The sequence below is a fragment of the Micrasema longulum genome, unplaced genomic scaffold (assembly GCF_059751315.1).
Source record: "Micrasema longulum isolate JH-2025_06_02 unplaced genomic scaffold, ASM5975131v1 h1tg000582l, whole genome shotgun sequence".
Classification (NCBI taxonomy): domain Eukaryota; kingdom Metazoa; phylum Arthropoda; class Insecta; order Trichoptera; family Brachycentridae; genus Micrasema; species Micrasema longulum.
Window position 1 is genome coordinate 5,001 of NW_028277778.1, and position 16,053 is coordinate 21,053.

Here is a 16,053-nt window from a genome sequence, read left to right on the forward strand (position 1 = left end):
AAAAGATAAAAAACATAAGAAAAAAGATAAAAAAAACATAAGAAACATAAGAAAAAAGATAAAAAACATAAGAAAAAAGATAAAAAAGATAAAAAACATAAGAAAAAAGATAAAAAACATAAGAAAAACCAACCTAACCTAACCTAACCTAACCTAACCTAACCTAACCAACATAAGAAAAAAGATAAAAACATAAGAAACATAAGAAAAAAGATAAAAAACATAAGAAAAAAGATAAAAAACATAAGAAAAAAGATAAAAAAAGATAAAAAAACATAAGAAACATAAGAAAAAAGATAAAAAAGATAAAAAATAAGAAAAAAAAGATAAAAAACATAAGAAAAACCAACCTAACCTAACCTAACCTAACCAACATAAGAAAAAAGATAAAAAACATAAGAAACATAAGAAAAAAGATAAAAAAACATAAGAAAAAAGATAAAAAAAGATAAAAAAAATAAGAAACATAAGAAAAAAGATAAAAAACATAAGAAACATAAGAAAAAAGATAAAAAACATAAGAAAAACCAACCTAACCTAACCTAACCTAACCTAACCTAACCTAACCAACATAAGAAAAAAGATAAAAAACATAAGAAAAAAGATAAAAAAAGATAAAAAACATAAGAAACATAAGAAAAAAGATAAAAAACATAAGAAACATAAGAAAAAAGATAAAAAAGATAAAAAATAAGAAAAAAAAGATAAAAAACATAAGAAAAACCAACCTAACCTAACCTAACCTAACCTAACCTAACCTAACCTAACCTTAATTATTTTATTTAATTTTATTAAGTGACATCTAGCGGCCAAAGTGCGAAACTATATTTTATTTCATTTAATTTTAATTTATCGAGTGACATCTAGCGGCCAAATCGCGAAACTTTAATTTAATTTTAATAAGTGACATCTAGCGGCCAAAGGGCGAAACTCTATTTAATTTAATTTTATTTAATTTATTTAAGCGACATCTGGCGGCCGAAATGCGAAACTTTTATTTTATTATTTTTTCTCTCGTGTTGTTCTATTTTATTTCATATTCAAATATATTTATTTAATTTATTTTTTTTTAGTTTCGGCTTTCGCCGCCAGATGGCGGTAATGCATCTCCGTAACGCGCCGGCCGATTTTGACGAAAAAAATGATTAAAAAAAGATAAAAAAGATAAAAAACATAAGAAAAAAGATAAAAAAGAAAAAAACATAAGAAACATAAGAAAAAAGATAAAAAACATAAGAAAAAAGATAAAAAAAGATAAAAAACATAAGAAAAAAGATAAAAAAAAGATAAAAAACATAAGAAACATAAGAAAAAAGATAAAAAACATAAGAAACATAAGAAAAAAGATAAAAAAGATAAAAAAAGATAAAAAACATAAGAAAAAAGATAAAAAAAGATAAAAAACATAAGAAACATAAGAAAAAGAAACATAAGAAAAAAGATAAAAAACATAAGAAACATAAGAAAAAAGATAAAAAAGATAAAAAATAAGAAAAAAAAGATAAAAAACATAAGAAAAACCAACCTAACCTAACCTAACCTAACCTAACCTAACCTAACCTAACCTAACCTAACCTAACCTAACCTAACCTAACCTAACCTAACCTAACCTAACCTAACCTAACCTAACCTAACCTAACCTAACCTAACCTAACCTAACCTAACCTAACCTAACCTAACCTAACCTAACCTAACCTAACCTAACCTAACCTAACCTAACCTAACCTAACCTAACCTAACCTAACCTAACCTAACCTAACCTAACCTAACCTAACCTGACCTGACCTGACCTGACCTGACCTGACCTGACCTGACCTGACCTGACCTGACCTGACCTGACCTGACCTGACCTGACCTGACCTGACCTGACCTGACCTGACCTGACCTGACCTGACCTGACCTGACCTGACCTGACCTGACCTGACCTGACCTGACCTGACCTGACCTGACCTGACCTGACCTGACCTGACCTGACCTGACCTGACCTGACCTGACCTGACCTGACCTGACCTAACCTAACCTAACCTTACCTAACCTAACCTAACCTAACCTTTTTTTGACGAAGGGGGAGGAAAATCTTCATAAGACACCTGGCGGCCCGTACCGCCAGGCAGTGCCAGATTCTTACTGGCTAAAAAACTCCCCCCTCTCACAGTGACATATGCACCCAGCGGATCTCTAATGTGAATATACTTCGCTGGGTTGCCGGTCTGTGAGGAACTTCTCCCAGCTGGACCAGGAGGACGCGTTCTGGAGCATGGAGGAGACCATCTCCATTGGGGAAACTCGGGTCTCACCGAGAGACTCTTCTAGCTCCCTCCTAAGCGGGTCCCAGGAGGGGCACTCAAATATTGTGTGCTCCGCCGAGTCCTCGTCAGAGTCACAGTGGTGGCACGCGGCCGTTTCTTCCTTGCCTATCCTGTTTAGGTAGGCTCCAAAACAGCCGTGTCCCGTCAGTAGCTGGGTCAGGTGAAAGCTGAGGCATCCGTGCTCCCTCCTTATCCACCCCCTGAGATCGCCTATTAGCCTACGCGTCCACCTTCCCTTCGCCGCCGAATCCCACCGCTCCTGCCAACGAGTCATCGTGGCAGCCCGCGCGGTCGCATTCTCCATGCCCGCGTACGTGGCCTGCCTTTCGGCAGCCAATAGATCCACGGGGATCATTCCTGCCACGACGAGTGCCGAGCAACGAGCTTTGGTGGTACCATCTTCCTCTTTCGTGTAAAGAGCACCGCCTCTGTTTTTTCCTGTGCGAGTTCGAGTCCTGCGAGATTCATCCACCTCTTTACCCTACGTAGTGCCTCGTTGCCGGCGGACTCTATTGTGGTCGTGTTTTTTGCAGTAACCAGAACTGCAATGTCGTCGGCGAAGGCCACTAGCTTGGCTTCCTCAGGAAGACTTACCCGCAGGAGCCCATCATACATGACGTTCCACAGGGATGGGCCAATGACCGATCCCTGCGGGACGCCTGCGGTGACGCTCCACGTCTGGCCCCCCTCCTCCTGACCGGGACCATTGAAGGCAAGCGTTCGCCCCCTAAAATAGTCCTCGATCAGTCGGATCAGGTAACCAGGTGCCCCAACGTCCACCTCCAGCGCTTTGAGAATCACTTCCCATCGCGCGGAGTTGAACGCGTTGCGTACATCGACCGCTACCAGCACAGTATGTCGGCTCCTCTTCACGCTACCCTCAAAGCCCCTACGTACGTGCGCCACGACCTCAGCCACAGCATCAACTGTCGACCGCCCCGGTCGAAAGCCAAACTGCAGTGGTGATAGGCTGGCCTCAAGATACGGCTGAAGCCTCTGCAGGATCATCCTTTCCAGGACTTTTCCCAGCCCATCCAGCATGCAGAGGGGTCTGTATGATGACGGACCCGGTGGTTTGTTGGCCTTGGGGATAAGAACGAGCCTCTTTTGCTTCCATGCTGCACCAAAAGTGCCCTTGCTGAGGCACTTGTTGTACATCTCCAGTAGGGGACCTGGGAACTTCTCTGCAACCACTCTTATCACCTCATTTGGGATGCAGTCGGGTCCTGGTGCCTTACCATTTTTCAGCCGTCCAGCAGCTAGTGACAGCTCCGTCCGAGTGAACGGGGGTGGCCGAAGAGGCTCATTCTGTGGGGCACCCAGTGATTCCCTCCTCATCGGGCCGTGGTCTGGAAAGAGTTTCTCGACCACGGCTCGCACGTTCTCCGGTTCACTAAGGAACGGGTCGAAGACGCGGCCCCGCAGTTTCTGCCGCACGAGTTTGTACGGCAGCCCCCACGGGTCCCCGTCTATCATCCCGCACAACTCCAGCCAGCACTGCTCCTTACTCTCCTTGATGGCCCTTTTCAGGGCACTCTTTGCCGCTTTGTATAGCGCTCTTCTGTCTTCGTCCTCAGGGCGTCTCTGCGACCTCCTACTAGCGGCGAGGCACGTTCGTCGAAGGCCGGCTATGGTGTCATTCCACCAGTAGACTTGCCTCCTTCGAGAATTCCCCTTTCGCCTTGGCATGGAAGCATCGCATCCCCTGGTGATTGTCTCGGTCACCTTTACAACCGCCTCCTCAGCGGTGTCATCAGGAAGCAGTTCACGGCCTCCCATGAGGGCTTCGCATAGTACTTCGACTTGAAGGCACTTAACGCTCCATCCGGTCGGAGAATAGTCCTCTCTATGGTTTTCACCACCCGAAAGCTCGAAGGCGATATAGCGGTGATCGCTCGCAGAGTACTCCTGCTCAGCCACTCTCCATTTCCCAACTCTCCCGATCGTCGTCTCGTCCGCAAAAGTAACGTCAATTACCGAACCGGATGCGCCCCTTTGGAATGTCGGCACACTTCCAACATTTGCAGTATGGAGACGAAGAAAAGCCGCCGTCGCGCAGAGAACTTGCCCGCGTCGGTTGGTTGTTGCAGATCCCCACTCTGCCGCTTTTGCGTTAAAGTCACCCGCGACGATGATCGGAACCATCGCGTTTCGGGCATCTTCCCGCAGGTCATCCATCTGTCCCTCGAACTCCTGGATCGTGGCATTTGGGGAGGAGTAACAGGAATAAATCCTGTACCCACCAATCTCGATCCAGGTCCATCCAATCCCCCCGCCATTTGGGGCCGTCTTGGAAACGGGCAGACTCATCGAGGGCAGATAGATTGCTGCTCTCGAGCTTGGGTCCGAGTACCATCCCCTTTTCAGGTTCTGGTACTGTTCGGACACAATGACGATGTCTGTGCGATGCTCGCGAGCTATTTGCTGCATCAGATCTTGAGCGGCTTTGCAACCGTTCAAGTTGATCTGCAAAAAACTAATATTTATCATGTCTGCGCTTTCTTGGTCGTCCTTCTGGCACTTGCGAGCGCCTCTTTAAATGCCTTACAGTAGGAGCTTCCGCTTTTGTGCTTGGCGTCGCCCCCATCACAAAGGAAGCAAAACGGGTTCTTTCGGCAGTCTGCAGCCTTGTGACCTGGTCGAGCGCAATTGCGGCACAGGTTGGTTCTGTCGGTGGACCGACACGTTGCAGCCAGGTGCCCGTACTCCAGGCATCGGTAGCACCGCGTGAGACTCATCCGCTCCCGGAGGCGGCACACTACTAATCCTATTCTAAGCTTACCCTTCCTGAGGATCTCCATTGCTAGCCGGCTGCGAGGTGATTCGCACCAGCACACCTGGGTGCCCCCGTAGGCAGGACGCAGGCTCAGGACCCTGACGTACTCCACCTTGTCCGCTTCTATCTGTTTGGCAAGGGCTTCCACGACATCGCTCAACGCCCTCATCAAGATCCCGGATAACAACCGTCAGGGTGGGAACTGTGCGGCGCACGGTCATACTCTCCCCGGCGATCTCTTTGATCACTTTTTCCAGACCTTCCAGAGCATCCTTTCCGGCTTCCAGAAGAAGATCTCCCGCCCTGGTGCGTCTCACAGTCTTCAACTGTGGCGCATCGGGGGTTGTCATCAGCGGATGTTTTCCTATCCGACGACAAATTTCAGCGTAAGAAGCGGTGCCTGTAGCCTTGACGATAAGCGCCTCTCCCTTTTTGGGTCTGCTGACTTCGAGTTTGCCTTTCTTCTTTTCCTTCTTCTTTGCGACCACGCTCCACTCTCCGCCCGTCGCCCGTGAAGCAGTTGAGGTGGATGGAGGAACGTCGTTACTGTGAGTAGAGATTGGGATGCTGGGATAAGTCTTCCCTCTTTTCCTTTTCCTCTTCTTCGTCTTCTTCTTCTTTCCCTCTTCGGTCTTATGTGTAGTGGGTGTGACCTCATCAGGCACATTTGACTGAGGGGAAACCCCTTCGGCCGTAGTTGCCTCCCTTTGGGGGCTAGAGAGGGGGGTTGGAATCCCTTCATCTCTCTCAAGTTCCTCCACTTCCTCCGCCAGCCATTGAAAGGAGTAACCTAACCTAACCTAACCTAACCTAACCTAACCTAACCTAACCTAACCTAACCTAACCAAGGCAGATGCAAATTCTAAGAGCATCTGGTGGGGCAGCGACAGATCAGACAAAAGAGGAGATAGAGTTAATGACTTCATGTCCCAAAATCAACTTCACATATTAAACGAGGGAACCACACCCACATTCGAAACGTTTCGAGGAAATGATTTGTTAACAAGCATCATAGACATCACAACATGCTCTACAAACATGATTGGTCTAGTCGAAAAATAGCGAGTCGACCGACAGCTAGCCGCTCTTTCAGACCATAATGCAGTTACATTTAATATTAAATTAGAAACGGACTCTAATACTTGTGTAAATGACGCTACGACGTTTCTATACAAAACCAGCAAAGCAAACTGGAAAACATTTCAAAAAACCTTAAAGAAAATATTAACAGAAAAAGAGCTAAATTCAATAAAAATAGACGAAAATATTGAACCGAGCGTCCTAAACAGACAGGTAAGTACTATTACAGATGCAATATCTGAAGCCTGTCGCTCATCCATCCCCAACATTAAAGCCTCAAAAACCAAAAAATATCCCTGGTGGACTGCAGAACTAAATGATCTTAAAAAAGAAGTCATTAGATTAAAAAGGAAATTGATTAACTCGGCTGCTGGTAGAAGAAATTTCGTAACATTACCAGCATACATAGAGATCAAGCAAAAATATAAAGAAGCGATCTCGTTAGCTAAGACTAAAAGCTGGAAGGATTTCTGTACGGGACAAAATAAAGATACGGTTTGGTCTACGGTACAAAGAATATTAAGAAATTCACAATCACGACCCCCCGAGACGCTTAAATTCAACGGCGTTCAAACCACCTCAGCGCAGGAGTCGGCAACCGAGCTTCTTAAACATTTCTTTCCGGATGATACCACGCACGGTGAAACAAGCGAGCAACTCGAAATTAGGCAAAATATAGCAAAAAATCTACTAGCCGATAATGATATGCCTTTTACGTTATTAGAAATAAGAAATATTCTATTTAGTTTAAATTCCAGTAAAGCACCGGGCCGCGATCATTTCACTGCAGACATTTGCCAAAAAACATTCGAATGCATTCCGAACACCATTCATAGCATATTTAATGCGAGTCTGAGACTCGGCTGCTTCCCAGCACTATGGAAAATTGCCAGAGTAAAAGTAATCCCAAAACCAGGTAAGGAAGATTACGGAGACGTGTCTTCATATAGGCCAATCGGTCTTTTACCCGTATTTGGAAAGGTCTTAGAAAAACTTCTAATCAAAAGAATGTCATGGAGATTCAATAAACTTGAAAAACTAAGCCCTAATCAATACGGATTTACCCAACAAAAGAGTGCCGAAGACGCTATGGTGAATGCGGTCACTCTCATTAAAGAAGCAACAAAGAATGGTTACCATGTATGTGCTATATCTTTAGATATTAAAGGGGCCTTCGATAACGCTTGGTGGCCCCATATTTTAAATCAATTAACAAAACTTGAGTGCCCGAAGAACATATTCAATGTCTTCCAAGACTACCACTCCGACAGGATGGTAGAAGTTAAATACGCTGGCGCATACTCAAATAAAAGTTCAAACAAAGGTTGCATACAGGAATCTGCTTGTGGACCGGTGCTTTGGAATATCGTCCTTGACGAACTTTTACAGTTAAGTTATCACTGCAATGTTCATTTACAAGCATTTGCAGATGATGTCCTAGTTTTAATAAAGCACAAAGATACGAACTTATTGGAACAAATAACAAACGAAACTCTCTCCTTAGTCACTTCTTGGGGAGACAAAGTAAAATTAAAATTTTCCGAAGAAAAAACAAATGCTCAATTCAGAATCAGAATTCAACGGTCAATGGGAATAAGAATAAGCAAAGCATATAGAACTACATCCCTCACCTCGGTCCAGGCAATTGCAGGACTCATGCCATTGGATATTAGAATTAAAGAGATTAGCGATATCTATTACACAAAATTGAACCATACTATCATAAATGCTCCAAACGACATATTGTATCAAGGAAAGATCGCCTATACAGATCTTCTACATCCAAGCAAACAAGTGGGCTTATCTACTGGGCATCCAGAAACGTACGCCAGACTTGAATTTCCAGAGGATGAAATAGACATCTACACGGACGGCAGTAAAACTGGAGGGAAAGTGGGCGCTGCCTTCGCCGCATTTGACAATTCCGGAGAGTTGTACAGTAAGAAGCTTCCCATGGCAGACTACTGCACGGTATTCCAAGCCGAACTCTTCGCAATTGTGAAGGCACTAGAATGGGTCACTAGCAAAAAGAAAAACTGGAAGACTGTCAACTTATTGTCAGATTCAAAAAGCTCTATTCAGGCGCTAGATGATGGATCGCCTAACAATCCCATGGTATTCTGCATACAAGAATCTTCGAGAAATCTCGAGAAAAGAGGCATTGAATGCAAATTCTTGTGGATACGTGGTCATAACGGTCTCTCTGGAAATGATAGAGCTGATGAGTTAGCGAAAGATGCAGCCTTACACGTAAAAACTGTAAAGCTTTACACAAAGTTTCCACTAAGCTACGCAAAAAGGGAACTAAGAGAAAAGTCTCTCGAAGAACGGGAAAACCGATACCAAACAAGCTCTACTGGGTCAGTAACTAAATATTTCTTTGAAAATTTAAATGACTGCAAGCAATTTGGCAAAGCAAACAAACACACCTTTGAATTAACACAAATTCTCACAGGTCACGGTGCTACACTTTCGTATCTTCACAGATTTAAATTGAAGAGTAGCAGTGCCTGCCCATGCGATACGCTAAGCGAGCAAAATGTCCAACATCTTCTCCTTCACTGCCCAATGTTTGCGAAAGAAAGGTATGATTTGGAAAAAGAGTGCAACAAAAGAAAAATTGCAATTGAAGATTTTCGGACAGTTCTACAGCACAGCATATTGTCCCAAAAGTTCGTGTCTTACGCTAAACTAATAATAGAAAAAATAAGGCCAATGAACAAGTAATGGGGCAGGTACCCAAAACTTTTCAACTGTGATATGCATGCACTAACAATAGACATAGCTATATTTTATATTTAAATTGCTATAGTTTAACCATTTTACAGTTGTTACTGTTATTTTGTTACTTGTTGTTACTTGTTGCTTTGACTGACTCTGTAATGTAACTTTTGTTACATTATTATTTTGAAGTTGATATGTAACTTCTGCTACATATATATTGTTATGAAGTAGGTGCGTAACTTTTGTTAAGTATCTATTGTTAAATAACTTATTGTTAAAAATTATTATGTAACTTTCGTTACATTTATTGTTATTATGTTATAGAAATATAAATTTATGTTAATCTCTTTCCAGTCAAGGTTTTACATGGTTCCCTTGACAACGGTGCTGATTCCAATTCCGAGTCTCGACATGCGCACGAGTTGCTGGATATGTTGTGGTGACTAGGTTAGTGTACGCAGCGCGCACTTGGCAAAAACCGCAAGGTGACCGCCTGTGCATGAAGCGTGACACTGGACTGGGAATCGCGACATTGTTTGGTAAAACGTGGGCGGGCGGGATGAAGATGGATAGGCACTAGACAAATGTCGGAAAGTGCAAATAGTCCATGTCACAGCTTCAACACAATACATAAACACATAAAATCATACACAAAGCACTAACAAAAATAACAGCCCAAAAATATCACCTTGTATAGTTATAAGCAAGGGATATCAAGTAACACAACAAAGAAAAAAAAAAAAAAAAAAAAAACCTAACCTAACCTAACCTAACCTAACCTGGTGTGCCTGGTACTAGGAGCTACCGCTCCGATGTTTGGCGTTTTCTTTGCCATAAGTACTGCAAAGAGGGCATAGTGGGCTGCTCCGGCAGTCTGCAGCCTTATGTTCCGGCTGGTAACAATTCCGGCACAGATGAGATCTGTCAGGGAGCCGGAGTACTGCCGCCAGATGCCCATATCCCAGATACCGAAAGCAACGGATCAAGCTCATCCGCTCCCGGAGGCGGCACACGACAAGCCCAATTTTAAGTTCGCTTCTTTTAAAGAGCTCCGTGGTGAGTCTGCTGCACGGGAGTTTGCACCAGCATACCTGGGTGCCCCCGTATGCCGGTCGCAAGCTAAGGATCTTGACGTGTTCCACCTTGTCAACCTCCAGTTGCTTGATGAGGGCATCCAACATGTCAACAATCTCAACTCCTTCGTCCAAGTCCCTGATGACGACCGTTGTGGTAGAAACCGCACGGTCGCAGACTCACCAACAATCTCCTTAATGACACTCGCGAGGCCATCACCGTTCCTCAGAACCTCCAGCAGGAGATTCCCGGTTCTTGTGCGTCTCGCGGTTTTCGCCTGCTGTGCATCGGGGGCGGACATCTTTGGGTGCTTACCATTGGGTTCTTGCAGATGTTCTTGCAGATGTTAATAAGCGGCGTCAGTCGCCTTGACGATGATTGCATCGCTATTTTTAAGTTTCCCGTTGCCTGCAAGTTCTCGATTTCTTCCTTCTTTCACTCTTCTTCTCCTTTTCTCATGTCTGCCCACTTTTTTCCACTCCCCGTCCTGTGGTCGGTGCCAACTTCGCTGCACCGGCTGACATAGAAGGGAGAGAAAGGGAGTACCTCCCTTCGACGAGTCTGCCTGTCACTGGGAGTGCGCCAAACAATGGTGGAGTTGAATGGGTCTGGATTGAGGTAGGTGGGTTCAGGATCTATTTCTGCAACTGCTCTCCAAATACCACAATCCATGATTTTGAAATCCAAATGGAGGGACTTCGGGACGATGCTCGAAATGCCGGGATCCCTGTTCTCGTCGCGGGTGACTTCAACGTGAAGGCGGTGGAGTGGGGGTCCGTGACGACAAGTCGACGCAGGCAAGTTCTTTGCGCGACAGTTGCCTCTCTGCGCTTACATGCCGCAAATGCTGGAGGCGTGCCGACCTTTCAAAGAGGTGCATCCAGCTCGGTCATCGATGTCGCATTTGCGTATGAGACAACTGTTGGCCAAATCAAGGGGTGGAAAGTCATCGGAGACTACTCCGCCAGCGATCACCGCTACATTTTCTTTGAACTCTCGAGTGGAGATAATTATAGAGATGCCTCTTCTTCAGCCGAATGGAGCGTCAAAAGATTACGTGCTGACGCCTTATGCGAAAGCATCCCAGATGGACTGGAATTGCGTCTTGGTTCTACCGCTGAAGAGACAGCGGGTGATGGTGATGGAAGCCATCGTCAGGGGCTGTGATGCCTCCATGCCTAAGCGTAAGGAGGGTCCTCGGAGGAGGCGGGTCTATTCGTGGAATGACATCATAGCTGGCCTCCGGCGAGCTTGCCTCGCCGCCAGTAGGAGATCACAGAGACGTCCTGAGTGTTATCTGAGTATGATTATAAAAAAATTCGGAATTTTCCGGATTTTTCACATTCCCGATTCATTCCGGGATTAATTAAGTAATTAATTTCGGAATGAATCGGGAATGTGAAAAATCCGGAAAATTACATTAATTAAAATACAATCCCGGAAAACTCCGAAAAAATCGAGGAAAGTCTAGAAAACTTCGATTTCTAGTACAATCCCGGAAAACCCTGGAAAAATCTATGAAAATACGGAAAACTCTGAAGTCTAGTACAATCCCGGAATAATATAATAATAATCCCGTGAATTTCGAATAACTTAATTCTATTCTAAAAATGTCTAGCGCTTTCCTAGTTTATCGCCTTATCTTCTACTTTAAAACAAAATATTCAACGTATTTAACTATTTTAACATTGTGTATTGTGGGTATAAAATAAACAAATAAACAAATTTGTTACTGGGTGCGCCATGCAAAAAGGTACCTTTGAGGATTGATACCAAATATTTAACATCTTAGTTTGTAAATGAAAATTCTTAATGGAATTTCATTGAAATTTATTATTTAAATAAAAGACGAGTGATACTTTAATCCACAAATTTGGAAAATCGAGTGACCGGTTTCATCGCTTTTGTAAAAACTTTTGTAAAAACCTTTTGTAAAAACTTTTTCATTATATTTTCTTTCGAAATTTGTAGTGTTTCCCGTATTTTACTATTTCTGATTTTCCATTAGCTGAAACATGTTAATACTGCAATGGAAATATAATTTTTCTTTTAACTTTTTAAATAAAAAGTACTATTTTTATGAAATAACGATACGAATTGTAGCTCAGTTCTTTTCGATTTCGATCAGTGACGACTTGTTCATTTATATAATTTGGCGATCTTCCAATAAAACAAGTAAAACATGTAAATTAGTAATTTGCAACACTTGTGGCATTAGCGGAGGAGCGCGCAACAGTTGGACAGTGCGCGGGCGCGCTTCCCTCGGCCCCCTCACACCCTTCCCGCGCGGGGGCCCGCAGCCCGCAGTCTCCTGCTGCGCTCGGTGGTGGACGGCGGCTCCAGGAAGGGACAAGACGCCGCCAGCGACAGTAGCGCCCCCCGCCCCCTCAGGATGCCCCCACTTTCGGTAAGTTTATTCAACTTTTTATTTGTTGCGTTAGGTACTTCTACCGCTATATTTTGTTTACTACTCGTTTTATACAAATATTAATTTATTTTAATGTAAATGTAAAACAACGATTGTAGAATTTCCTATTAATCTATTAACTATTCATATTATGATATAAAGTATTAATTTATTTAATTTATGTATGTTCTGATATAATCTAGGAAGATATAGGTTTATAGTCAAAAATTAATTTTACGTACTTATTTATTGTGTACGCAGACTTTCGGTAGAATTCCAAATTAAGTTTGGTAATGTTTCCAAATTAAATCACGTTCATTTGTTTTTTATTCTACTTTGTTTTTTTTTTATTTACACGAGCGTATATTGTGACGTGTTTCGTCTTGTTAGGACAATTTCACACTCTTATATAAATATATATTTTTAAAGTAGACCGTGTTTCATTTTGGATTTATTAGCAAATTTATGCCCATATATTTGTACATATTATTTATTATGTTCTAGGTAAAAAAAAACGATATTCGTTAAAACAATTTTCGCATTTAATTCGTACTACATATTTTGTTACATAAAAAATTCTAGGCTGTTTCGATTTATTGTCGCTCCTTAATCTGATATTATTTGTACAAAATGCATTTATAAAACTAGATAGCAATTTCAAATGTAAAGCATATTTTTATTATTATCTAAATACCTACCTACACTTTTCAAAAAAATAATTTTCGGTTAGCTCGATCCAAAAAAGCGTATCTTTATAAAGTTTGAACAACGCGAAACATTTTTTTCATTTACCTTTCCGTATTAGGATATCTAATCTATCTAATTTAATCTATAAATTCGCTTCGTGGTGTAGTGGTTCATGCATTTGCCTACATTGTTTGAGGTCCTTGGTTTAATTTCTGGCAAGATGGACGTGAAATATCGGTTCAAAACGGCAATATTTCATTATCCCTGGACTGGTACCTGAAACCTGAGACCTGAAACCTGAAACCTGAAACCATGTAATAAAACTTATCAAGATATGCTGCAAGTGAGCTAACGATTCAGTGCCATATGTACCACTGGGTGTGGATAGAGAAAAAATGTGACATTTAAATAACAATGAGATTTACAGATTTGGCTGATTGACGATCATATTTTCGATTTCTTAAAGTTTACGTAAACTGAGTTTCTTGAAATTCCCTTTCATTACATAATAATTAGTTTTATCATATATTATAAAGTTACTTGTAACATAAATTACTAAATAGAAAGGGTAGACCGTTTGTATAAAAATCTGTGTTTTCTTAGACAAGACATATTACATATATCGTTCATATTATACTCACAGGAGTTATTAAAAAAAACTCATTTGGAACCGTACATAAAAAAAATAACATTTTTGTGACAATATGTATTATCATACATAGTTAATACATCTGAAATAGTAAGAAAACATTTTATATAAAAAACATAAAATACAGTACTTTAACCCTATCTAAAATATATCAATTACATTTATAACTATCACTATAAAAAATATGTAAGTAATGAAGATTCCCTGTGTAACGCGTGTGGAAGTTGTGAATATCATGGCCAAATGTGTATTTTACATTTGTGTGAGCAGAAAAGTTTACGATATTCGAAATAGTTTTGGTTATGTCATGCAGTGGCATCACCCTGAAAAGTTCTTTTTTTTTAAAGGAAAATAAATATTTGCGTTTTTATGATTTACCCAAACATTTAAATTTTGCGGCCATTTCCAACGAGTTGTTAATAACTCACTTTTAGAAAATGGGAACCAAGTTGTGGTAGAGCGGGATGCGAACCTTGGACCTCTGATTTATGAGTCTATTAAGGTATTACTATTATTTGTTACTCTGGTAGGAAGCGTTGTGTTACAAATAAAATAGTTGTAAGAATTGAGTTTGTTGATATATTTTTGCGCAATATCTCCACTCTTATAAATATATATGTTAAAATCTCCAAAGATAAGAGTGTCTTGTATATTTTTGTCTAGTATTATTAATAATGTGTCGAAAAAAGAATATTTATTAGAGTTTGGTTTTCGATAGAAAGCATAGAGACTAAATGTTTTAGTGTCGAATTGTGGACTTACTCATGTACTGCAAGTCCACCGCCTCTTTCTCCCACCCGTGAAACGAAATTGCCAAAATAGTTGGTTAAGTTAAAAATCCTTTTTTCTCCATTTTTGGGCCATGTTTCAGTTACAATAAGAACATGTACAATTTTTTTCAGATTTTTGAGAGTTTCTTCAATTTTACCTATTTTGTTTAGCACGATTCTTGCATGCATATACATCACCCGCATACAAGTACCAATGGTTATGTACTCTTCTATTTTTCGACATTTTAATTCTTTAATCGTGCCTTTAGCGCCTAATTAGAATCCTCCATAATCTACTCTTTCCCTCGACCGTTTGTCCATTAGAAACAATCACTGCTCGTCGTTCTACGGTGGATTTGACCCGCAATACAATTTGCGCATTTTGAATCTTCATTTTATTAGGCATACAGCGTATTTATGATCTTTGCCACAGTGAAAACAAGCTTCTTTTTCACTGCATATTTTTTTGGTGTGGCCAAAACCGAGACAACGATTGCACCGCATTAGTGGGGATCTATTATCCGTAGTAAAATGTTGATATCCGGTGTCAACTTTTCTGGCATTAATTAAAGTCGGTTACGTTGGCTAGTTCTGTATTTGATATTAATTTTTGCACAAAATTTAAGGGCAATCTCTTTATTTTGGCTTTTTACGGATTCAATTAATTCATCATCTTTGTTGTTATGATCATATCATTGAATGAATATCATGTATGATACATATTTGTTTATTTTTGAGCATAATTTTTTTGTGTTAAGCAATTATTATTGATTGCACGAGTCCATAATTTTCAATATCTTTTAAACAATTAAAAAAATCATTTTAAAAATCCCAACCTTCGGGTTTTCTTAAATAATTAAGTTTTTTAAGACAAATTTAATCAACAATAAATTAATATTATATATATTATTGTTATCAAAAACATTTTTCACTTTGTGGTATGACATTTTACATTTATTTGTTTATAAATTTGTATAAACCACTTTAATTTTTTTATTACACTTCGACCGGTTTCGAGGTTACTACCTCATCGTCAGGAATTTAACTAACTTATAATTCCTGACGATGAGGTAGTAACCTCGAAACCGGTCGAAGTGTAATAAAAAAATTAAAGCGGTTTATACAAATTTATAAACAAATAAGTGAAGAATATTATATGGCCCGGCGGATAAAAAGCTATTTTATCAGAGTTTTACTTTTTCAACTACCCCATAAAAAATAAAATAACAATATTGGCTTGGGATTTCATCAATGTTACATTTTTTTGTATTAATTTATTTATTGTTGATAAAAAAAAAATCAGCAACTGGAAATTAAATTTATAAAAAATGTTTTCTTATTCGCGGTAAAAATTAAAGCATTTAATTCAACGGTGAAGTTTTTCGAAAGTGTGTGATTTTTTAAAAAAATGTGTTTAAAAATGAACTACTTCGAATTACGCTACGAGTTCTTGCGAATCGACCGATCAACTACAGCGTTGTTATGTTTTGTGAGGTGTGGCGTAACCGAAGGGATGCTGGAGGTAGAACTGAATGTGTGCTACCAAAGTAGCCGAATCTGGACACGACCGCGATATC

The 16,053-nt window shown here is 40.7% G+C and overlaps 1 protein-coding gene across 1 annotated transcript in view; it reads left to right on the forward strand.

Annotated features, from left to right (window-relative positions):
• The first annotated feature begins 12,268 nt into the window (after positions 1-12,268).
• Positions 12,269-16,053, forward strand: part of mAChR-B (muscarinic acetylcholine receptor) — a 118,585-nt gene continuing 114,800 nt past the window's right edge. The window contains exon 1 of the mRNA XM_088228432.1: positions 12,269-12,370. The gene's annotated coding sequence lies outside the window, so the exon portion shown is untranslated. The remainder of the gene's footprint in view (positions 12,371-16,053) is intronic.